Below are 24,715 nucleotides of genomic sequence, written 5' to 3'. Positions count from 1 at the left end.
GAGACAGAGTGGTGGTGAACCTTTGAACCACAGAGAAATAGTGGAGCTCTACACAAACAGAGAGCAGGGAGGAGCTCTGCCACGACCGAAGGAACGTCGGTGAAGCTCATTATCCTCAATAGAGTAGATGTAACTCTATAAATCCTGAGGAATGTGGTATGGCTCGATAAAGCCATGCACCAGCCCCATGACCGAGTGAAGTAGTGCTGGTGCTAGCTCTACACGCACCAATACAGAGCGCAATAAATTACCACAGTTCGCTGCGGACGTGGCCTGTGTGCTGAGGCAGGGAAGTAGGCAGGTGAGGCAGGAAGGCGGTGAGGTAGGGCGAAGGTGAGGTAGGGCGAAGGTGAGGCAGGCAGGAAAGGCAGGAAACTGGGCAACAAAACGGACAGAAAGGAAAGGGAAAAGATAAGCTGAAATGGAGGAAAGCTCATGAAGTGTACAACATAATTATGAAAAACGTGAAAACAGGGAAGAGGTGGGAAAATGGAGCGCGAGGAAGGCGAGCAGGTAGGCGAAGCAGGCCGCAAAGTTAGGCAGGAACGCGGGCATGAAGGAGAAAAGTGAGGCAGGAAGTAGGACAGAAATTCGGGTGAGGAGGCAGACGGATAAAGAGGAAGAGGTCAAAAGGTGGAAAAGTAAAGAGAGAAAGAGAGCACAAGAGAGAAGATGTAGGAATGTGAACAGGTAGATAAAAGGAACGATGGGCAAGGTAGTAATAAGGACGGGCAGGAATGAGAGGACGGAGCAAGACAGGTGAGCAGCAAGGTTTGGCAGGAAGATGGGTAAGCAAGCAGAACGTGAGGCAGAGGCAGGTAAGGAGGTGAGAGTGTACACAAGCAGGAAGTAGACTGGCAGGTGAAAAGACAGGATGATGAAGAGGCAGGAAGGTGACAAGGATGAGGATGCAAGAGGACAGAGAGGAAGGACGGTGGAGAAGGATGATAATGAAGGGGTTATTTGGGTGGAAGTATAGGAAGATCAGGCAGGTCATACAAGGCAGACAGGTAGCAAGGAGGTAAGGTGAGGGAGAGAGCGGGGTGGAGAGGTAGGGCGGAAGGTTTAAAGATGTGAATATGTAGTCAGGAGGGTGGACACAGTGATATGATAAAGAGAGTAGGCGAGAGAAAGATAAAGAGGCACATGAAGAGTGAGGAAGGTGAGGCAGGTAAAGAAGGCAGAGAAGTAAAGGTAAAATGGCAGGAAGGTGGGAAGGTGGGAGAGAGCAGACAGGTGAGAAAATGTATAGTCAAGGTGGAGACAGTGAGGCTACAAAAGGGTAGAAAGGGAAGGTAACAAGTCAAAAAGATAAACGAGGTAGGAGGAGAGACAGAAAATTCAGAGAGAGACAATGCGTAGAGGTAAAAACGTTGTCAGGCAATAAAGCAGTCTGGCAGGAGGGCAGGTGAGGTTATGCAGGTGAAAGGGTGGGAAGACGGAGAGGTTGGGCAAGTAAGAAACCATAAGGATAAAAGGGTTAGCCAAGTAAAAGGATGCATAGACGAAAAGGCACGAACACAGAGCTTAGCTGGGTGAAAAGATAGAAAGGTGAGAATGATTTAGCATAATACAAAAACTGCATAATATGACCCAACCTTTCTGATCGTGCAAACAAGCAAAATATCGCGAAATGATAAACAGTCTGACACATAAATTATCACCTACAAAGTACACAAACAGTTTTTCAAAAATTAATATATATATTTTTTAGCATTACTTAGAATTTTTGTAACCGCAGCACTACACATACAATATTACTGTCAAGCGTTTACTTCCTGCCATTCAGAATAAAAGGAAAAATTTAAATGAAAAATTGAAAGAAAAAGGAAAATGGTGAAAAGAAAAGCTGAAAAAGAATGTTCCATGGGTTTTCGATATTAAAATGCCCTGCCTCACAACGACACCCAATCAATCATGTATGCACACGAGAAAATATTTACACTCCAACCAAAACGCACCAATATTTCCTCATATCTCTTGCAAAACCGTTATGAATAAATATAGTTTTACTGTAAATATACACAAAATTAGGCCAATTAGTATACGAGTCGGTTAATTAAAAACATATATTTGTCGCTCAGAATAATATCGAAACAGTATATTAATAAGTAAACATTAATAATTAAATGCTATAATGGGTTAGAAAATAAAAATAGACGTTACTTTTGAGAACAGATTCTTTATAGGACGTATATATTTTTATTTTAGTTCCATTCATAATTCCTGTCGCGATCCATTTATGAATAAAGGGCAAGATAGTGTACCCTTTAATGCATGAACACACACACACACACACACACACACACACACACACACACACAAACACCCCCCCCCTCTCTCTCTTTCTCTCTCTCGCTCCAACTCACCTCCGAGAGTGTGTGTCGAGGCGTTAAGATCGAAGTGGCAATGGAGCATGATGTTGTGGCGACAGAGAGAAGCTCAATATTTACTTAAGAGGTGTGCAGAGGGCAAGAGGAGAGAGGGAGGGAGGGAGGGAGGGAGAGAGGGAGATGCAGACTACTGGCATAAAGTTGTGGTGTGCCGGAGGGAGGGAGGGATGTGGTCTGGTGAAAGCATGCGGTGTGGTGGAGAGAGGAAATGATGGGATTTGTTCGAGCAAACGTTTGGTCTATTGAAGTGGCAAAGAGGATGCTGTTTAATATACAGTTGTGTGGGAGGTAAATGGGGTGGGGAAAGGGAATTCTGTTGGCATAAAGCTGTGATAAAAAGCTGTTTAATATTTAGTTGTGTGGGAGGCAAAAGGGGTGGGAAAGGAAAATATTGTTGGCATAATCTGTGATAAAATGGAAGCTGTTTCACATGTAATTGTACAGGAGGTAAAAGGGATGGGGAGAGACTTCCGTTGGCATAAAGCTGTGATAAATGGAAGCCGTTGAACCAAATCCACACCAAAAGAGAACACCATTTCATGTCGGCATCAACCCACATAATATTTTTTCTTTGACCGACAGACCACATCCTCGGCCGTACCAACAGACAGGACGCTTTCTCTCTCTCTCTGTCTCTCGCTGTCTGTCTGTCTGTCTGTCTCTCTCTCTCTCTCTCTCTCTCTCTCTTTCTTTTAATAGCAACACACTTCATCATTTCAGCACCAGACGTCAAAATTTCTTTTCGGCACCAGACCCTTTACGTTACATCAAAAGACATACCCTTTCGCCATACTAAAAAACAACACCCTTCCTCTTACGCCACAGACCACATCGTTTCTCTCACAGATCCTTGCTTCAAATGACTGCTTCCTTAACCCCTTCAGTACCGGGACAGCAATATGTTTTATTCTCATCTTGCGACACACTTATCTTGCTTAGGAGAAACATTACGAACTGGAGGGGACAGACGTATCCCTCAATAATCCATTGGCACTTAGAAGTTGTCGTTGAGTGTGTGTGAGAGAGAGAGAGAGAGAGAGAGAGAGAGAGAGAGAGAGAGTACAGGAGAAAGGTCAGAATGGGATGGTCGCTGAGTAAATACACCCATAGCGAAAGGTTAGACAAAAAGTCAGACGAAAATCAAAAACACCGAACGTCAAAAAACGAAATGTCAAGAGAAAACTGCTGGAAAAAAATTAAAACAATAAAAGATAACGAAGGGCGGGGTATGAGAAAAAGTATAATGCGGTAAATTTAGGTACGTAATTATAAAGTTGAGTAGGCAGAATAAGAGGTGAGTTAAATTGAGCTACTTATACCTGACTGATTTGCAACACAGGCTGGAAACCCCTACATACGCTGCAAATATTGAAACAGGGATAAGTATAGAGTTAAGTACGTAGACAAACAGACAGACAGACAGACAGAGATGGCAAGGTATACGCAAACAGGATGAAAGTGGAGTAAGGGACAGGGAGCTAGTTGAACATAGGGGAGACATACAGAACTGGATATCCAATGTGTGTGTGTGTGTGTGTGTGTGTGTGTGTGTGTGTGTGTGTGTGTGTGTGTGTGTGTGTGTGTGTGTGTGTGTGTGTGTGTGTGTGTGTGTGTGTTTGAAGGGAGGAACCTGTGAGGAAGTAGCGGGGACGAAGGTGAGGAAGCGGAAGTAAAAGGGAAAGGATGGAATGGCTAGAGGATGTGAGTGAGTTGGATGAGCAAAGAAGAATGCAAATGGAAGGAAGGAAGGATGGAAGGAAGGAAGGAAAGAAATAAAGAAGCTTTAATGAGGGGCACAGGGAAGAGAGGAAGGAAGGCAATGAGCGGGAAGGCGGGGAGAGTTAAAGAAGAAAGACGAAAGGAGGAGAGAGATTGCGAAACGGAAGAGACGAGAAAACGTAAGACTTTACGGAAATGGGAAAGAAAATATCATAAAGCTGAGAGCGATCTGTAAAGGGTAGTAAAATAATTGTAAATAAAGTCATTGAAGGACGACAAAAATCTATGAGGAGAAGGTAGTGGCGGTGTAAAAGACTACAGTATGAAGGAAGTCTATAAAGATGGAATTATCCACGAGTGACAGAAAAGTAATTATGGAAGAGGATATGTAAATTATGTGAAGGGGGGAAAGGACTCAAAGGAATAAAAATGGGGCAAAGAAAAGTAGTTATGGAATCAGGAGTCTGTAGCATGTGAAGGAAAGCATATATGGATGGAAGTGAAGACAAGATATATGTGAAAGAAAAGTGACCAAAGATGGAGACGCGCCAATGAAGAAGAGAAATAAAGCCATAAAGCTAGGAGAGATCTGCGAGAGGAAGAAACGGCCTGTAGAAGGACCAAAGCTTTCTGAGAGGGAGAAATGGTCTGTACAAGGAGAAGAGCCTGTGAGAAGAGATGAGGACGGAATGGTTATAGACGCTAGAATTGGTTTGTGAGGGAGAAAAGTTGTTGTGGCAGGAGAAATGTCTGAGTAAAGGAGGGGATGTAAGAAGGAAAAGAGCAATAAAGTAATACAGCTAAGAAAGATATGAGAGAGATAGGAAAGTGAAAGTAGAGAGGGGAGGGAAGGAGAGAAAGATACAGCATCGGGAGTTCTGTGAGAGAGTAAAGTGGATGGTGAAGAAACATCCACGCGAGGGAAGGAACAGGATGATATAATCGGAGAGAGGGGTGCGGAAGTTTACGAGGATGAGAGAAATTTTTCGGTTATGGAGGAGGAACAGTGTGTGTGTGTGTGGCAATGATCTGTAGAGGAAGAGGATATATCTGTAAAGACAAGGAGGAGGAGAAGAAAGAAGAAAGAAAGATCGGTGGAGCACGGAACTATGACAGAGAAAGAAGAAAGAAAGGTTGTTGAATGGGATGGATGAGGAATGATATGTGGATTAGAAAACCTGTGAGAGAAGGAAGAGAAAGAGGCTGTGAGTGAGACTAAAAGGGAAACATGTGGAGAATGAAGAAACAGTAAAGATCTATAAAATAAAGAGATGTCTGTAGGAAACAAGGAAGAGCAATAGGCTGTTGGATGAGAGAAGAAGAAAGTTCCGTGGATAAGGAAATATGTGAGACAGCTGGGCACAAGAGGGGCTTCTGGGTGGGATGGAAGAGGTAAGATCTATGAGAAGGAGCAACGAAGGAAGACACTCGGAATGGGGAATATGTGTAAGGAAGACATGAAAGTGTGGAGGCAGCGTGAGGGAGGAAATAGGAGGGGAGCGGTGGAAGGAGGAAAGAAGACAGTATGAAGTACTGAAAAAGAATGAAAAAGGTGAGAAAATACAGGGGGAGACAGGAAATAAGAGAAAAGAACACAGACTTTGGGGCATAAGCGTACGGGACGGCATTTTACTGGAGGGGCGGATGGAGTTTGCCCTGAAAATGCTCCAAGTTGCCCTGATCTCCAGTTACTACCATACCCCCATATTCGTGCACAGAACACGAATATTGGAGTATAAATATAAAATGACTTCTGTATAAGTAGTTTATATGCATAAAATCGCAAGTACAGATGTTTATTCATATGGAAACTGACAAGTGAGTACTGAATATATATCAAAAGAAATCGAAAACAGATCAGTTTACCCTCACACATTACAGAAAATATCTTTTTAATAATGCGAGAAAATCGAATAGTTTTAACGAAAATTCCTTTTAATGGTACCTGTGCACCATCAGACTGATCTGTCTGGAAAAATCAGCTTTTTGTTCTGAAAAAGAAACATTTTAACAGTCCTAGGGGGGTAGGCGAAAGCCCCTTCCCCCCAAGACCCTTCGTCTCATACGCCTACGTGTGAGGGAAGGAAGAGCAACATAGAATGCGTAGGAGAAAGGAGGAAAGGGAGGAAAAAGGAAAGAACGGCATGAGACGAGACGAGATGGGAGAAGAGAATGTAATGACATGATGAAAGGAGAGTAAAAATGAGACAAAGACAAAAGACGAGAAGAGATTGTAGAAAAGAAGGTAAAAAGATAAGACAAGAGACGAGATGAGGAAAAGAAGAGATACGTGAGAGAGGCAGGGAGGGAGGGAAAAGGAAGAGTAAGAGGGTGTAAGAAGGCCCCTGTAAGCCACCTGCGGCCAGACTCATAACACCACAAATGTCCCTTCCTACGCTTTCCCCCTCCTCCCCCCATTACCTTCCTCTTCTCCCCCCTCTTTTCCCATTCCCCTCCCCCTTTCCCCTCCTGTTACTCCTACTCCTTTCTCCCATCTCCCTCCTGCTCCTCCGATTCCTTTCCCTTTTTTTCCCTCTTCCTCCCCAAATCCCTTCCCCTTCCCGCTTCTTTTTCTCCCATCCCCTTCCCCAATCTTTCTTCTCCTCCTCACATTCCTTCTCCCTTCCCCCTTCTCCTCCTATCTCCCTTCATCCTCCCATTTCCCTCCGATCCTCTTTCCTTCTCTCCCCTCCTTACCTTCCCCTTTCCCTACCATCCTCCATTCACCACTCCTTACCCCTTCTCTTTCTCCTACTCCTCACACACACACACACACACACCTAATGTATATGTCCAATACTATGAAGAATGTCCAATATTTTAAAGTATAAGTTTACAAGTATTCCCAGCTCTTCTTGTTGGTCAGTCTATCACAGTCTGTCTCCCTGTCTGCGACCTTCAGTCTTTAATGTGCCCAGAGATTTTGGTAGGAAAATTGAGTTTGACTTTCGCTTGTTCGACTTTCTACACGAGGCATTTTTTGTTCCTCTCTTCGAAACAAAAAAAAAAGTCGACACAACAGATTAGGCTAACTCAAAGGATTAGGTAGCTATCAGTATACTACACATAAAAACAGTGCGGTGAGGTGTATGTCTTGCGTCCCTATTCACGTCGGTTGAGGAAGCTTCCTAACACCTTTTCCAAAGCGAGTTATTTTGTCTAATACACCCTGCTGTCCTTGTCTGTTGCATAAATCCTTCCAATATCGCCACACTGTGCATAAATAACGTACAAAATATATTAACCATCCACAAACAAAAACAAATCGCTAAGGATGAGGTGATAGGGAGCTTCCTTAACGTGTGAGAATACGAGCCCTATACCTTTCCTTAATAAAGGTTCCTCGCTAAACTGACATAAATCCTCTAGTAGTAGCAGGAAAAACTGAGATGACTCTGATAATGCTGTGTCGACGTATCCCAGGAAATTGTGAGTAACCAGACACAGGCTCAAAGGCTTAAGTTACGGGGACGATCATACCACAGCTAACAATCTCACGGCGTCTGTTCCCACCTTGACCACAGCTAAGAATCTCACGGCGTCTGTTTCCACCTTGACCTTTACCTTGCGTCATCGTGGTGAAGGGTAAACGTGCGCCTGATGCTCGCCTTCCACCCACACCCCCCCCTCGTAAATGGCCTGATGGGCGATTTTGCAGCCTCGGTGGTATCAAGAAGAAAATAAAGAAATCCTCAGGGGGAAGATCTAAAATGAATTTGATGCATGCCACCTACACATAGTCTCGTAAAGTTTTTGTTGTTGCTATTGCTGTTACTGTTGCTGTTGTTGTTGTTTGTATAAAGAGCAGGTTTAACAGAATCACCTGAAAATGACGAAAATAAACCACGGAAGACGTCAGCAAATTCAGGGGATTTTAACGGGATTGAATGCCTTCTTTACACTCACATAAAGAGTTTGATTCTTTTTACGAGTGATGGTAGTAGAATCAAGCTTCTAAACTCGTGTGGGAGTAGCCATCATCGTAGTGAAGGGGTGAAGTGGACGTGATGCCTTCCCCCCACCCACGCATCCTCTCGTAAAGGCTTTGATGGGTGTCCTTTTTTTAAGTCCCCCCTTCCTTCCCGAGGGACCATAAACGTTTGATTGCAATATTGGCGAGGAGCAGGAGGAGGAGGAAGGAAAATTATAGTAGGAGGAGGCGAAAGAGTGAACAGTGAAAGAAAAGAGGAAATGGGGGAGGAGAAAGAAAAAGAAGAAAAGAAAGAACAAGAGAGGAGAGATGAGAGGTTAGGTAAAGGAGGAGAAAGAGTTAAGCGAAGAGAAGTGATAGACGGAAGAGGAGGAACACGACGAAAAGAAGACGAATCAGAAGAAACGGGAAAGCAGATAGGTAAAGAAGAAGGAAGGGAATGGAGAAGGAAAAAAGAACGGGAGAAAATATTGGAAAATAAAATGAGGAGCAGGGAGGGTTAGAGGATAAGAACGGTCGAAAGGGAAGGGCGGGGAAGAGGATGAGAAGAGAAAACAGGACAACAGAACAGGAGGAAAAAGTACGAAGGAAAAGAATCAGGAAAAGTGAGAGAGTAACATGACGAAAAAAGTGAAAACAAGAAAAGACGAATAGAAGGGAGAAAAAGAAAGCCAAAAAAAGAAAACAAACAGAACAGGAAGGGAAAAGGGAAGAACTACACCAAACTGAGGCAGCAATTAACTGACTGCAACACTGCAACACTGCGTTATTAAGGCCACTTTTTATAAGTTAGAGAAGTTGGAGGATAAGGAGGAAGAAGAAATGGGAAGAATGGAAGAAAATGATGAAGAAATAAAAGAGGTAAGAGGAGAAAAATAAGACAGAAAGGGAAGAGAAAGCAGGAAGAAAAGACAATAAAAAAGATACAAGAAGAGGAAAGGAAAAAAGGATAAAATGAAGAAACAGGAAGACCGGAAGAAAATGAAGAAGACAAAAGAACTAAGTATGAAGAGTAATGAAACAAAGGAAAGAGGACACAGGAAATATGGTCAAGAAAAAAGAAGACACGAAAAAGAGCAGATGAAGAAGACGACGACGAAGAGGAGGAAGGAAGGATGGCTGGAGGTTGGACGGCACCGGACTGAAGAGGAGACGGTCATGTAATTGCAATATAGGGTTTGGACGGAGGTCAAGGCTTAAGGGCACCAAGGAAAGTGACGTTTGGGAAGTAGGGAAATGGCAGGAGGAGGAGGGAAGCTGCTGTAGAAGGGAAGTGGAAGCAGAAGGACGAAAGTAGCAGAATGGAAATGGCAGGAGGAGGACGGAAGCTGCTGTAGAAGATGGGATGTGCAAGCAGGAGGAAAGTAGGAGGAGGGAAGTGGCAGGAGGAGGAGGGAAGTACCAGGAAAAGAAGCGGCGGCGGAGGAAGGGAAGGAGGAAAAGAAGGAGGAGGAGGAGGAGGAGGATAGTAATGAGAGAAATGGAAGCATCAGAAAAGTAACAGCAACAGAAGGGACGACGACAACGAAAAAAAACTAAGGTAAAAAACAAAAAGAAGAGTGAGAGAAGCAGGAGAAACAGAGCACTGCAAACTGATAAAGAAGGAGGAAGACTTGAAAATGAAGAGAAAAAAGTGGGCAATATTGGAGAGAGAGAGAGAGAGAGAGAGAAATAATTGTAGTACTAACCCCTGCTCTGAATTATTCTCTGGTGTGGGGAGCAAGTTTTGTCCCCCAGTGTCGCAAGGGAGAGAACAGGAGAGATAGCCCGGGTCCTGTCTACCTTGCAACACTTCATTACTATATTTCCTTTCACTTTCCAACACTTCCTTATATTCTACCTTCTACCTGGAACACTTTTTTGGCTTGTAACATTCTTATGGACATTTCCTTTCAGCTTGCGACACTTTATTATGCCCGTGTGTGTGTGTGTGTGTGTGTGTGTGTGTGTGTGTGTGTGTGTGTGTGTGTGTGTGTGTGTGTGTGTGTGTGTGTGTGTGTGTGTGTGTGTGTGTGTGTGTGTGTGTGTGTGTGTGTGTGTGTGTGTGTGTGTGTGTGTGTGTGTGTGTGAGAGAGAGAGAGAGAGAGAGAGAGAGAGAGAGAGAGCAGTGTATATGAAAGTGTAAGTGTTAAGTTGTTGTCAGTGTGTGTCAAGTCAATATACGCCGCCAGTAGGAACCAGGAGGACTGTAACCTATTATATACTAGCTAATGATACTACCAGCACCCATTATAAGTGGATACCATAGCTGGATATGACCACAGACTAAGATTGTGAGATAGTTAATCGAATACTGTAACAAAAACCTCCCTGAATCAAGTAAACAAGAACCCAAATCTCTTCTTTACCTCTGCCTTTACTACCATTACTTACGATTAACAAGCCATTTGATCTGTAACACTTTATTTCTCAGTTCCTCTATCTCAAAGGACCGAGACTTGCCTCACCCCTTCACTGTTTGGTCGCTAGTTTGTTGTGTAAAACCGGCTGGCTATAACAAAAATAAATCTGATGACAGTGTGAAAACAATCGTAAGGCAGTAGCGAGAATAAATGTCTAGCAGTAGCCACTAAAATAAACTCAAAATAAAAAAAATAAATTGAATACACCCCAGTAATGAAGAAGTGACAGAAGCATCAGCAAAATACAGCTCTTTTCTCCTTGCCACCACTCGACAACTTTATTCACTTTAATAATCCCTCGTGGCGAAGTTAAAAAAATAAATCAATTTGCCTTTTCATAAGCACAAGGTTCGGTTCTCTCGGGTGAAAAAATCATTTGTTGATAACAGGAATTAGAAAAATAAAAAACCGTCATGGTTGTGAGAGGGTTTACTTACAACACTCCAGTCCTTTTTACACTCTCTGGTCCCCTCTCCGTCTCCCCTCGTACACTTTCATCCCCTCTGAACCTCTCCCTTCCCCTCTGTCTTTCTCTCCCCCTATATCCCTCTTCTCTCTCTCTCTCTCTCTCTCTCTCTCTCTATTGTACACTTTCCCTCCTGCCTTCGGCTCACTTCTTCTCTCCCCCTTCCTCTCTCCCTTCCTGCCTCTTTATCTACCTCTTTTCCCCTCCCTTTCACCCCATTACTGTCCTCCATCGTTTCCTTTCCACCTCCCTTTCTCCTCTGCATCCCACTCCATCCCTCCTCTTCCCCTCTCAAAACACACACACGGTTCAGCTATCAAGTATTTTTTGCCCAGTGGGAGATGAATTTTCACCCTGCCCCAACGCCCAAATCTTTACCCAGCCTCCTTTCTTCTACCGTTCCCCTTACACCTTCCCGATGCCCTATGCCTCTCCCCTACGCTCCCTACCACAACACCATGCATTCTATAACCTTCCCTTTTTCCCTCTCCATCTCTCCTTCTCCACCTACCCCTTCCCACCATACATTCTACAACCTTCTTTTCCCTCTTCTCTCTCCTTCCCCTCCTACCCCCTACCACCACATATTCTATAACCTTTCCCTTTCCCATCCATCCCATCTCGCTCCTTTCTCTCTCAACCATGCATTCTACAGTCTTTGCTTTCTCCTCAAGCCCCTCTTTCAACCCCCTCATCCCCAGTCCGGATTCTCCCCTCCCCCCCGGGCTCCCTCTACAACTCTTTCGTCTTTCTACATCCCCTCCCTCCCCTCTTATTTCTCTCTCTACCTCCTCCCTCGCTCCTCTCCCCCTTGCCTTCCTTTCCATCCTTTCCTTCAACCTTTTGCCTCCTGCACCCTTCCAACTCTGTATCGCTCTCCTTTCGTCACGAGCTACTTCTCTCCACACAGTCCCCCCTCCATTCTCCCCTCGTCTCGTCCCATCGTACACCCTCCCTTCCCCCCTCTCCCCTCCTCTCCCCCTCCCCTCCCACAACACAAGAGTGGGTCAGTCAGCCAGTGCCTCTGCCCCGTAGGAGACAAACCTTGACCCCATCCCACTGCCCACAACCCTCCCTTATCCCCTTCCCTTCCCTCCCCTTCCTACTCCTCCCATTTGCCAGTCTAGATCCCTCTTCACCCCTCTCTCACCCCCTGTATATGTTTTCCTCCTTCCTCACCTCCCTTCTCTTAATCCTTGTACAGTACCACCTCCTCTTGCCTTGTGTGTTTCCGCTCCTCCTTCAGTTACTTTTTCTCCCTCGCTCTTTTCCCCATCTTTCACCCCCAACATTCTTTCCTCCTAACTCCGTTCTCTTTTACCATTCCATATTCCTCCGTCTCCCCTCTTCCTCTTCTCTTCCATTCCCTTTCTTTTCCTTCCCTTCCCTCTGTCTTCCTTCTCTTCACATCATTTCCCTTCCCTTCCCTTCCTTAGTTTCCCTTCTCTTCTCTTTTTTGTCTCTTCCCTTCCCTTCCCTTTGCTTCCTTTCTAATTCTTCTCTCTTCTCTTCTCTTCTCTTCTCTTCTCTTCGCTTCCCTTTCCTTCCCTCCCGTTGACCGTCTTCTCCCCTCACTCACCTTTCTATATCCTTTCTTCTCCTCCCCTCTTTTCTTAACCCCTTCAATCCAGCGACTTTTTAAATCAGGCCTCTACCAAGCGATTCTACTCAGCTTCTGGGATTATTCGAACTTTACGAGCTATATAATTATGCATTAATCCCTTCAATAATAAATGCGTCCTCAGGCTAAAGTGGCTAACCCCTCAAGAGCCTTTTATTTCCTTTTCCTCTCCTCCTGTGACACTTATTCAACTTTCTACCCTATCATCTCTCTCTCTCTCTCTCTCTCTCTCTCTCTCTCTCCCCTTCCCTGCCTTCGACTTCTACATCCTCCTCCTTGCTCTTTCTTCCCTCCCTTTTTCACTCTTTACCTGCCTTCGCCCCCTTTCCCCTCTTCCTCTCCCAACTTTCCCCTCCTTTTCCACTCTCTCCCATACCTATCAACTCCTTTTACTGTCACTTTTACACATTCCATCCTCCCCTCACTGTTTTCCCTCTCCTCCCCCTATCATCTCTTCCTCTAACCTTTCCATCCTCTCACTCTTCCCAACCCTTTCCACTACCCAGTCTCCTCATTTTTCCCACATCCAACTTTTCCCTGCTCCTTCCCCTCTCCATCTCTTCCCCTCTTAACTCTTCCTCCCCATTTCCTGCCCTCTCCTTCCCCTTCCCATTAATTCCCCTTTCCTTCCCCTCACCATTTCTTCCCTTCTTCTCCTCCTCCCCTTTAGTTCCCTCCTCACCTCTTCCCCTATGCTTCCCTCCCCCCCCTCCATTTCCCTTTGCTCTCCCCTCTCACAACACAAAAGAGGGTCGGCCATCCAATGTTTCTGCCCCGTAGGAGAAAAATCGTGACCCCAACACATTCAACAATCCTCCCTCTCCCCCTTCCTTTCTTCCTTCTCCTATCCTCAACCTTCCCTTATCTCTTCCCCCTTTCTTTTACTTTCCCCTTTCCCCACATCCCAAACCCATCCTCTTCCCCTTCCTGTCCCTATTCCTCAGCCTCGCCTCATTCCCTCATCTTTCATTTCCTCCCTCCCTTCCCCTACTTCGCATTCTACAGCCTTACCCAGTTCTTTTCATTTCCCTTTCACCATCTTATAATTAACAATCCCCCCCCCTCCAAACCCTTCTCTCTCTCTCTAGTCCAACTTCCCCTCTCTAATCTCTTCCCATGTTGAACCCTGCTCTTCATCCCCCTCTCTGTCTGTCCCCTTCTTCTTCCATCCCATACACAAACCAACCCAAATCTACCCTCTTCTCCCTTCTCAACTCTTCTCTCATCCACCCCTTCCTTCCTTCCTTGCTTTTCCACCCCATAAACAAACGAACCCTCCCTCACTTCAGCCCCCACACCCCGAAAAAAAACAAACTTTTATTCGAAACAGGTGCAAAGCGCTTTTTCTGCCCCTACGTGGTGGCTTTCTTTTATTGCGGGGTTCAGGGGAGGCCTCAAGGGGAAAACGCGGTCACTGGCTTAAAAGTCAGTTGTTGTTGTTGTGGGTTTTCTCTTTCCTTCCCTCCGACCCCCCCCCCTCTTCCACCCCCCCCCGGGCCCCACCCTCCATCCACCCCCCTAGCCCCACCCCCCACCCACACACACTCCCTCTCCACTGGACATTGCTACAACATTTATAGACACAGATTTGTTTTACTGTTTTTACTTTTCATTCTTCCTTTCTTTTTCTCTTCTGACACTGCTCTAACATATGTCAACACAGATCTGTTTCGACTAGTTTTTGTTGGTGTTTTTTTTCCTTCCTTCCCTCCCCGTCCCACATACAGGTACTCACATTCAATCCTGGAACATAGGAAGTTACTGAAAGAGATTTGTTAAACTGTTTTTTTTTGGTTACTGCTCAAATATCTATAAAGATTTTTTTTCACTAGGTATAAGTGTTGATGTTGGGTTTTGTCTTCACACACACACACACACACACACACACACACACACACACACACACACACACACACACACACACTCGTCTACTGCAACACTGCTACCGAATATATACCTCTCCACTTCCACTCCGCCGGGTGATATCTCCTGTATTGAGGGGGAAGGCTCTTGGAATGTTATCAATCTCTACCCTCCATTATTCATTTCCTACTCCCCCTGCCACATCTACGCCCACACCAGCCGACTGAGCCGTCACCGTAACACAAGATACTGCCACTGAGTTTCTAGTGAAGCAGCATTTACAGTCCACTTTGTACATTATATTACCTACTACGAAGACTCCTTGAAATCGCGTTGTGTTCCACGTGTCTTAGGTCACAATGATTTCTCTCTCTCTCTCTCTCTTACCTGCCGGGAAGTGTTTTTACTTCCATCAAATTTCTACATTTTCCCTTTGGACAATAACAGTTCAGCCGAAACCCCGATAAAAGGATGACCCCCAACGACAAGAAGAGATCTTTAACCAAAACTCCTTGACGGAACCCGTATAGATCAACAAAATGACAGATAAACATAAATAGATAAAGACAATGAGAGACACACAGATGGACAGACAGGTAGGTAGGTAAGTTGGTAAGTAGATATATAGATAGACAGACAGACATACATATACATACAAATAGATTGACAAATTAGTAGATTATTACACTGACCACAACATGAAATACACCAGGTAAAATGTGAATAATCAGAGGGAAGGATATGAAAGGCACTCCTACTAAATTCATTATATCAGATCGTTTTTACAGCACTACGGAATCACCCACCTTATTTTTTTTGCCAGTCCTACAAAATATCCTTCTTCATTTACCCAGTCACCCCCAATCCTCTTTCCTTCTAATCCCCAACTTCCCCTTAAGTTCCCCCATTAACATTACATCACTCTCACTCGTCTAATCCCCACTCTCCACTCCAGAGCCCCCCTTTCTCTCTCTCTCTCTCTCTCTCTCTCTCTCTCTCTCTCTCTCTCTCTCTCTCTCTCCAGACAGCTTCCCTTTCTTCTCTGATAGCTTCTCTCCCCTTAAGATGCATTAGCTCCACGCCTGATGTGATATTAATGAAGCACAAATCATGGCTCTCTCTCTCTCTCTCTCTCTCTCTCTCTCTCTCTCTCTCTCTCTCTCTCATTTGGTCAGAGGAAAGGGAGAAAATAAAGGAACGATAACAGCGGGGACAGGATGAGAGGCATGGAGAATAAAAAAAAGGGAGAGAAAGAGGAGACTAGAGGAACTGAGGAAGGGGAATAAAGGGATGGGTGACAGAACAGAAATGAAGACAAAGGAGAAACAGGGAGTGAGAAGGACGGAGGGAGGAAGGGAAAAGCGATAGAGAGGGAGGAGGAAAACGTGGAGAGGGAGGAGGAAAGCGTGGAGAGGGAGGAGGAAAGCGTGGAGAGGGAGGGTTCAAAAGAGGAAGGGGAAGGAGGAGAATAGTATGGAGGAGGTAAAGACAAGTGACCTGCAGGGAAATAGGGAAGAGGGAACTGGGGAGATAGGGAGATAAAAAGGAGGGGAAGGAAGAGAAAGAAAAAGAGGTTAGTGGAAAAAACAGGGAGAAAAAAGGGAGAAAGGGTAAGATCGAACGACTGTTGATGAGGCTGAGGGGGAGGAAGGAATGGAAAGGAGGACAGAAGGGTAGCAGAAGTGGATGGATGGAGGGGAGAGAGAGAGAGAGAGAGAGAGAGAGAGAGAGAGAGAGAGAGAGAGAGAGAGAGAGAGAGAGAGAGAGAGAGACAGACAGACAGAGACAGAGACAGAGACAGAGAGAGAGAGAGAGAGACAGAGAGAGAGAGAGAGACAGAGAGAGAGAGAGAGAGAGAGAGAGAGAGAGAGACAGACAGACAGACAGACAGACAGACAGACAGAGACAGAGACAGAGACAGACAGACAGACAGACAGTGTGTGTGTGTGTGTGTGTGTGTGTGTGTGTGTGTGTGTGTGTGTGTGTGTGTGTGTGTGTGTGTGTGTGTGTGTGTGTGTGTGTGTGTGAAAAAAAAAAAAAGGATAAAGGTGACATGGGGATCGCGGAAACGGGAAGAAACCACCTCGAATTCCTCTTTTCCAGGAAGACTGCGTGGCTGGAGGAGGCAGTGAAGAAACGGGTGGGCACGGTAATACGCTAAATCTCAAGGCCCTAAGCATCCCGTAAATCACAAGATGGATGTCCCCGCCCGCTGCCCCAAACACCCGCCTAATACCCATCGTCGGACACCCTGCGTAACTGAGACTTATCAAATCACAGAAATAAATCACACTAATAGCCTGGTTTCGGTGATTCAGGACCAGAACGTTGCAAAAGGCGGCGGGAAATAATTTAAAAGATTATTTTCCCTTTACACTTCGGTTTTGCAGATCGTTTTTTTTTCGATTTCCGTTTCGCAATTCCTTCGTCTTTTTCTCTGTTTCCTTTTCGCGACAGTGCCGTTTCGGTCATAAATTTTTTGCAACAGAAGAGGGCAGTAAGGTTTAATGAAGAAAATAAATCTGTTAGCAAAAGATGTTAGTGAGCTTCCATAACCGACGAGAATAAGGGTCCTGGATTACGATAGCGAAGTCTCGGAGAGGGATGATATGAGGCTTGGTGTTAGTAATATACATCCTCCCCCCTTGTACCTGACCAATCCTAACTTAATTCCACAATTACATGGACCAAAATTTACTCCTTCATTGCATACGGTCCTTCCTGAGCAGGGTAAAACTGCTCTTTTCCTCCAGTGCCCTAGAAAAACACCTTTACGAGGGAGAAGAGATATTTTGTAAAGCTTAACTGAGTCCAAACAATGTGCGACACTCCCTTCCCTTCACCTCACCCTGACTGGAATCTCTACCTCTCCCCTCTCCTCACTCTCTCAGGCTTCAGATCTTATCAGGCTTCCAATCCTGTACCTACAAGCCTTCCCTTCCCTCCAGTCCACGCCAGGTTCATTGCCCTTCTTCTTTATCATAATTTTCTAACATATGTAGGCAAGATCTTTAACGTTACTAATCTATGCCAACAACTAACGTCGTAGGCAACCAGACACTCTGCTATCAGCAATCCCACCTCTGTCTAGCTCTCTGCTACGCGAGTTTATCAGTAACTCTCAACCTTTCAAACACACATTTGGTCACCTCTTAAAACACTCACCCACAGACTCTTCCCCTACCTATGACCACCAACCTCATTGAAGCAATGTGTCCACACATCTAGAAAAGATATAATCCTGATTTCGGCTTTCGTTAGTTTACCTCGGGAACTGAAATATTCTGCAAGCTCCAAGCTTTGGTTTCCTTTAACATTAAGACTTTCTTTCCCTTTCCGACCAGCCTCCATTAGGTCTGTTCGAAAGGACCATTAGGTCTGTCGCGGTTTGCTTTCCTTTGTACTTCCTCTTTTCACCAACTTAACTCCCCGTTCCCAAATGACTTTTCTTTTCCTTCTCCTCCAAATTAAGTCTCCCATTTCCTTCCTTTCTCAATTAAATTATTTTCTTAAATACCTTCCTTTTCCTTTCCCTCCATACTAACGTAAGCTATCCTTCCCTTTCCTTTTCCTCCATACTAGAGTATCCTTCTTTTTCCTATCTCTTTCTTTCCTCTCCCGACCAACCTATCGTTCCCTTCCCTGTGTTTCTTCCCTCCCCCGTGAATCTTCCCTTTCCTTCCCTCCCTACCAGCACTCAGGTTCCCTTCGACAGAGGCGGCGGCGGCGGCGGTGGTGGTGGTGATGGTGGTGGTGGAGCGTGGCAACATGTGACCGAACCTCCAAGAGAAACTAAATGGCTCCGAAAACCTGGCTCACTTGTTTCACGTTCTATTGGATTACTCGGTTTACGACACCAATAACAGTGTCCAAGCATCTGCAACAGGCTACAGGCAGATTCACTTGGCCCTTGACACCGCTCAGCGTCCAAACTTAACGAGATCTTGCTTAACTCAACAGTAATAGTCGAGCAGGTTGGTACAGAAGGACGGACGGACGGACGGACGGATGGACGGACGGACGGACAGACGGACGGACAGAGAGACACAGATAGACAGACCGACAGAGTGAGTAACAGACAGAGACATACTGATAGATATAAGAGGGAGGAAGTAAGGAACGTAAACTCTTGAAATTTCGAATCACAGGGCCATGCCACAACCTTACGCCTGTGACTCTAACACGAGTAAATCAATTACCGAGATATGACGCCCACAAGCTTTAATGCGTGATACATGAGCCGTCCGTAGACCTTGGGATACAATTACTGACCAAAACACTAACTTTATACGCCATTTTTTTTTTTTCCCGCCAATGAAGCTGGAGGAGGTTATGTATTCACGTATGTTTGTCTGTCTGTCTGTCTCCAAAAGTTCTCAATGAATTTCAATGAAATTTGGTGGAATGGTGGGCCATGGGAAAAGAAAGAAAATAATAAACTTTTGGGCGGATCCGGATCCTATGCATAATGTCTCCAAAAGATCTCTGTGAATTTCAATAAAATTTTGTGGAAGAGTGAGCCATCGGTGAAGGAACAATTGTTTGAATTTGGGGGCGGATCCGGATCCTATGGAATTCAAACAATATCTCAACGGATCCGGATCCGGATCCTTTTTAATGGAAATTGTACTGATGTAGGAATGCCTCTCGGAGTGTTTTCTACTGTAGTTTTATTAACAGTTTGTCACTGTCATCATATTTTTATTCCTACTATTTTTTCATTTATATTTTTAAGCAACGAATTCTCTCCGACTCCTAAGACCGCGATAAAAAGGCCCTTAACACTCGCGAAGGGAGGGGAGGGAAAGGGAGAGGAGGAGGGAGCGAGAGAGAGGGAGAGGGAGAGAAGGGAAGGGGACTAAAACTGATCTTTCCTCCATAAGTGAGTCGTATATACCTCACAGACGGACCCACAAATCTCTCCAGAACTTGATGCTAAAAAGAAGTTGCTCGAAGATTTAATTTCCTCTGGAGTGAAATTCCGTCTCTGGAAAAGTTGTCACATAAACAGTGGGGCGGTCGTCTTGGATGCTCTCTCTCTCTCTCTCTCTCTCTCTCTCTCTCTCTCTCTCTCTCTCTCTCTCTCTCTCTCTCTCTCTCTCTCGTTTTCAATCTTCCTCCATTCTCTTTCTCTCGTTGTCTACCTGTCGCATATAATTTAATACTGAACCCTCCCATTCTCTCTCTCTCTCTCTCTCCCCCTCTCTCTCTCTCTCTCTCTCTCTCTCCACGACAACTTGTACCCTCGTCTCACCCTGCATCTCATTTTCTCGCATTTCCCACCAGAACTTTCCACACACATACGTATTCTTTTTTTTTTTTTCTCAAACATGTCGCACACTATCTCATTTCCTACTCATCTTTTCACACTCACACTTATTCTCACACAGTCTATCTCATTTTCACAAATTTTCCAGCTATATTTATTTACGTACCCTTCTTTCATATTATTTTTTTCCTTGACCTCACTGTCTTCGCATTCTCGCAAAGCATCTCATTTATACGTACCGACAACCATTTTCTTTTTATTATTCTGCATCCTCTGTCACATTTTCTTACATTTTCTCTCAATTTTTTCACACACGTATTCAAGCTCTCGTTTCTCACCTCTCTCTCTCTCTCTCTCTCTCTCTCTCTCTCTCTCTCTCTCTCTCTCTCACAAGCCCTTTCACGCTCATATACGCTCTTTTTCATTCTTTTTCCGTCCTCCTTTCATAACCTAACAGCCTCGCACTCTCACCGCTCTCTTTCGCACCCCCTTCTCATTCGCACAATCACTCTGCTTCCGGGGTTGGATATATTGGTTAATAAGACAGAGAGAGAGAGAGAGAGAGAGTTAAACCTTCCAGGGTGTCATGTTTTACTCATGTTTAGGGGCATAAATTCAGCTGTTTACAGCATGGTAACTAAAAGCTTATATATTTACAGATTTCATTAATGTTTACGTGTTTAAACAATCGTAAACGTCATATGCTTCGATGTTCATTTTGAGCCTCTCTCTCTCTCTCTCTCTCTCTCTCTCTCTCTCTCTCATAACCTTACTTGTTCTGAGAGTTAAGTATCCAGTTGTCATGGCTGTCATAATGTTTACAAAAATGAGATGACTTACATACTCAGCTTTTGAACACTCTTACTTTGCTGTGTGTGTTTTTCTTCTCACCTATCGGCTGTGCGCGTCAACTTGGCAGGATGGCGTTAAAAAAAAATGAAAAAAGACCCCATAGTTTTTTTTTCACACCTTCAAAATAAAGAAGAAATTTTAACACAACAACAACATCAACAACAGCACCATCATCATCATCAATCCTCACTAGGACCACCACATAGCACAGCAAAATAACAATGATTAACACCACAAACAACAAAAACCCCTGCGTGCACAGCGTAATAAACAACAATTCTAAACATTAACTCACAACCACAACAAAACGAGAGCCAAATAAACAACTAAATAAACAACTTAAAAGGCCACAAAGCAGGTTACACATTTCCACAACATTATCAAACTTATACTTCCTGGTTCATTGAAAGCATTATCGTGTCCAGGAAATATACCGTGCTTTCCCCAAATACAACTTCTGCCTTGGGTAGAGACATCCACAGCATTTTTCATTTTTATCCTCGCATTAGCTTATTTGTAATCCGGCTGACACACAGAGATCGACGGAATGACAGGGGCATACACATAAACGTACAGTATATCAATTTTCTGAGGTAATTAAAAAAGCTCAACGGAAGACTCTCTCTCTCTCTCTCTCTCTCTCTCTCACACACACACACACACACACACACACACACACACACACACACACACACACACGTCATGTAGGGTGAAGGGAAGGTTTATAAAAGTTAAATAAGCCTACAACACACACACACACACACACACACACACACACACACACACACACACAAACCAATAAATTTCAAACAACAATCAGCTCCTCTATATTTTCTCACAAGGCAACTTTTTACCAAGGCAGAAAACATACCCACATGCCATGCTGGATATATATAACACTTGATATATTTACGTTTTCCTTCAACCTGGTTGGCATGAAATGTGTTATATCCCCAGTGATAAATAGGTGTGGGTGTGAGCGGAGATGCCAAGCCAAACCTTACCTACGTGTCATCAGCCTTCACCTCAGTTCATTTTTCACTTCATTCTAAACTTGACCTCTCACCTCACCCTCCCCTCACTCACGCTTCACTCACCTCACTCCGCACTCTCACCTCAATTTACACTTTCTCATTTTAAGCTTGTTATCTCACACTCACCTCACTCTCTTATTTATCCTGACCATTACCTCACTCAGCTTACATTCTCACTCACATTTTATCCTCACCTCAACCTCATTTGGCATGCAGTTTATCTTTCCATCGCCAGCATTTTCTTTCCTATCCCCAATGTAGGGTTCAGAAATATAGGGTTCGAAATATCGTATTGAATTCGAAGCTGCATGTCGGAATTAAAGCACGTAAGAGTCGAAGTTTCATGTATGATTAGAGTCCTTTTGTGGTTATTACGGCATATTCATAGAGTCAAACCAAATTACTGGATGCAACACATGCAGGACTCACACCTTCATGTACGATTCTAGCCCACACATAATTCGAAACTCTTTGTACGATTCAGAACACGCAGGTTTTAAAGGCAAGTATAAAAGCTAGAACCCCATGCAATATCAATTTCAACCCTATGTGCTGTAAGATTTAAGGCAAAAATAAATGATCACCTTCATAAAATATTCCAACCTCCAGGTAAGATTCGAAGCTCCACATGGGATTCGACATCACGAGCCCAATTTGGAGATTCGTTCTGACCCTCAATTGTCACAGATCCACCAGACCACATGAATCAAAGTCTATTCACGTCCTCATATAGATCCAAACCCATATTATACTTCAAACATGTGCCCCATAAAATACGTATGTCCTTCCATGTTTTATATAGGATTCAAACTCACACAGGATTCAAACTCACACAGGATTCAAACTTTCACATGGCTAAGAATCAAAGTCCACAGCATGATTAAAAAAAGCAATATTAAAATCTCCACCATGTAGGATTCGAAGCTTCACATAGAGGATTCGACACCCCTGGCCCAATTTGGGGTCTGCCTAACCCCCAGCTGCCCTTGGATCCGCCAGGCCCGCATAAATCGTAATCTATTGCTTAATTTGGCCACCAGGGGGGAAGGCTGTGGCCGCTGGTGGGGTCGTATATATATATTCTCTATCCAGGCCGTGAAGCAAGAGAGGGTGGGAAACAGGAGAGGGGCGATAAAAAGGGGCTGAAAAGGGAGACACTTTGGTTGAAAAGGAGAAATGCAGGAAAAGGAGAGAAACTGCAATATAGGTACGAATACATGGAATGAGGGGTAGAGAAGGGTGATAAATACGGATGAAATAAGTGGCAATGGCTGAATATGTGGGAAGTGGGTAAGAAAATGGGGGAGAGGTGAGATCAGAGACAGAAAAGGGTGATTAAAAAATGGGACGGAAGGGTTATAATTTTGTTGGCAGGGATAGGTAGGCTTGAATAAATAGGGGCTACATTGTTGATACTTTGGATGAATAAGAACTGCAAGGGACGGAAAACTGGGATAAGAATGAGCGGAGAGAAAAGGAGAAGGATAAAGAGGGGTGGTAATAACAGAAAATGGTGATAACATGATTGGTGGCGAAGGGAAGTGATGAAATGGGGTTATTTATACGGACGATGGGGATAACAGCTGGTTGACAGAAAGGGTGGAATAACGTGATAAAATAAGCAGCATCCTCTCCCACACCACTCCAACCCCTCCCCGATCTTTCTCCACAACCTTCCTTTATTGAATATTCTCTCCCCTCCCCTCCCTCACTCCTTCACACCCACCACCACATTTCCCACCTCCACAATCCCCTTTTCTGCAGAAATTCCTCCCTCTCCCTTCTTTCTCAACATCATCTCAGTCCCTCTTTCTCCGATCAGTTTCATTCCCTCTCCACCTATCTCCCAAACTCCCATTTTTATACTCACTTCCACGAACTTTATTTTTATATCCTCCTCCACCAACTCCGCCTTTTCTCTCCTCCACCTTCGTACACCACTTTGTTCTCCGCCTTCTCCACCACACTTTCCATTACAACGCTTCTTCCTCCGCCCAAAACCGATCCCCCTTCTTCCCAACTCTTCCCACCACCTACATTTTCACGATTACACCGACATACCTCACTCCCAAACATAACAATCCTCTCCCAGGCACTCATTTGCCCATTCACTCACGCTGTATACCTCCTCCACCTCTGCATCTCCTTTCTCCACGTCCCCCTTCCACCTCATTCACTAAGCACATTCCATCCCCTTACTTTCCCATACGTCCACATCCCGTTTTCCCCATCTCTCCCCCTTTCACTCCATCCACAAAATACATCCCACCCAGCACACACACACACACACACACACACACACACACACACACGCCTCTCACCACGCCCCCTCCCACCCCGACACTAAACACACTGCACCCACCAACCACCCACCCCTACCCATGCGCCAATAAAGCAATTAACACAAAATAAATGAGACGCGAGGCGGGGTGCGACAAAGCGACCAACCAACCAACCGAGCTTGCTTTTTGACCCCGCCATGACAAAATATTCTGACCGGGTACGCAACACAGGTGAATTATTGAGCGACCCGAATAATTGCTGAAACCCTCCAACTCTGTGTGTGTGTGTGTGTGTGTGTGTGTGTGTGTGTGTGTGTGTGTGTGTGTGTGTGTGTGTGTGTGTGTGTGTGTGTGTGTGTGTGTGTGTGTGTGTGTGTGTGTGTGTGGTGCATAATGAGGAGTACAGCATAGGAAGATATTTACTTTATGAGACAGTACTTTGATAATCATTCGCCACAAAATAATGGTATGTCAGTTTTACATTTAGTGACAGTCTCAATTAGTGAACGACGTCATCCATGTGTGTGTGTGTGTGTGTGTGTGTGTGTGTGTGTGTGTGTGTGTGTTTGTTTTGGGGGGAGATCAGTACATGCACTTTTACATAATCGTTTCTATTCCCTCCCTATTCCGCGAAAGGAAGATGACTGATGAAAATGAAAGGGCAACTTTAGTTTGCGGTCCAAAAGGGCCACGTTCAGATGAGCCTTGAGAGATATCATCACCATCATCATTAATATTATCATCATCATCATCATCAATATCAACCTCAACGTCATCATTATTTCATCATCATCATCAACATCATCATAATCATTATATCATCATCATCATCATCACTCTACCCCATTTTCTCTCACAAAATCCGCTGAGAAATAATACATAT

The sequence above is a fragment of the Coenobita brevimanus genome, chromosome 38, assembly GCF_032717465.1.
Source record: "Coenobita brevimanus isolate Jiangsu-jjx chromosome 38, ASM3271746v2, whole genome shotgun sequence".
Taxonomy (NCBI): domain Eukaryota; kingdom Metazoa; phylum Arthropoda; class Malacostraca; order Decapoda; family Coenobitidae; genus Coenobita; species Coenobita brevimanus.
This window is presented reverse-complemented; position numbering follows the sequence as displayed.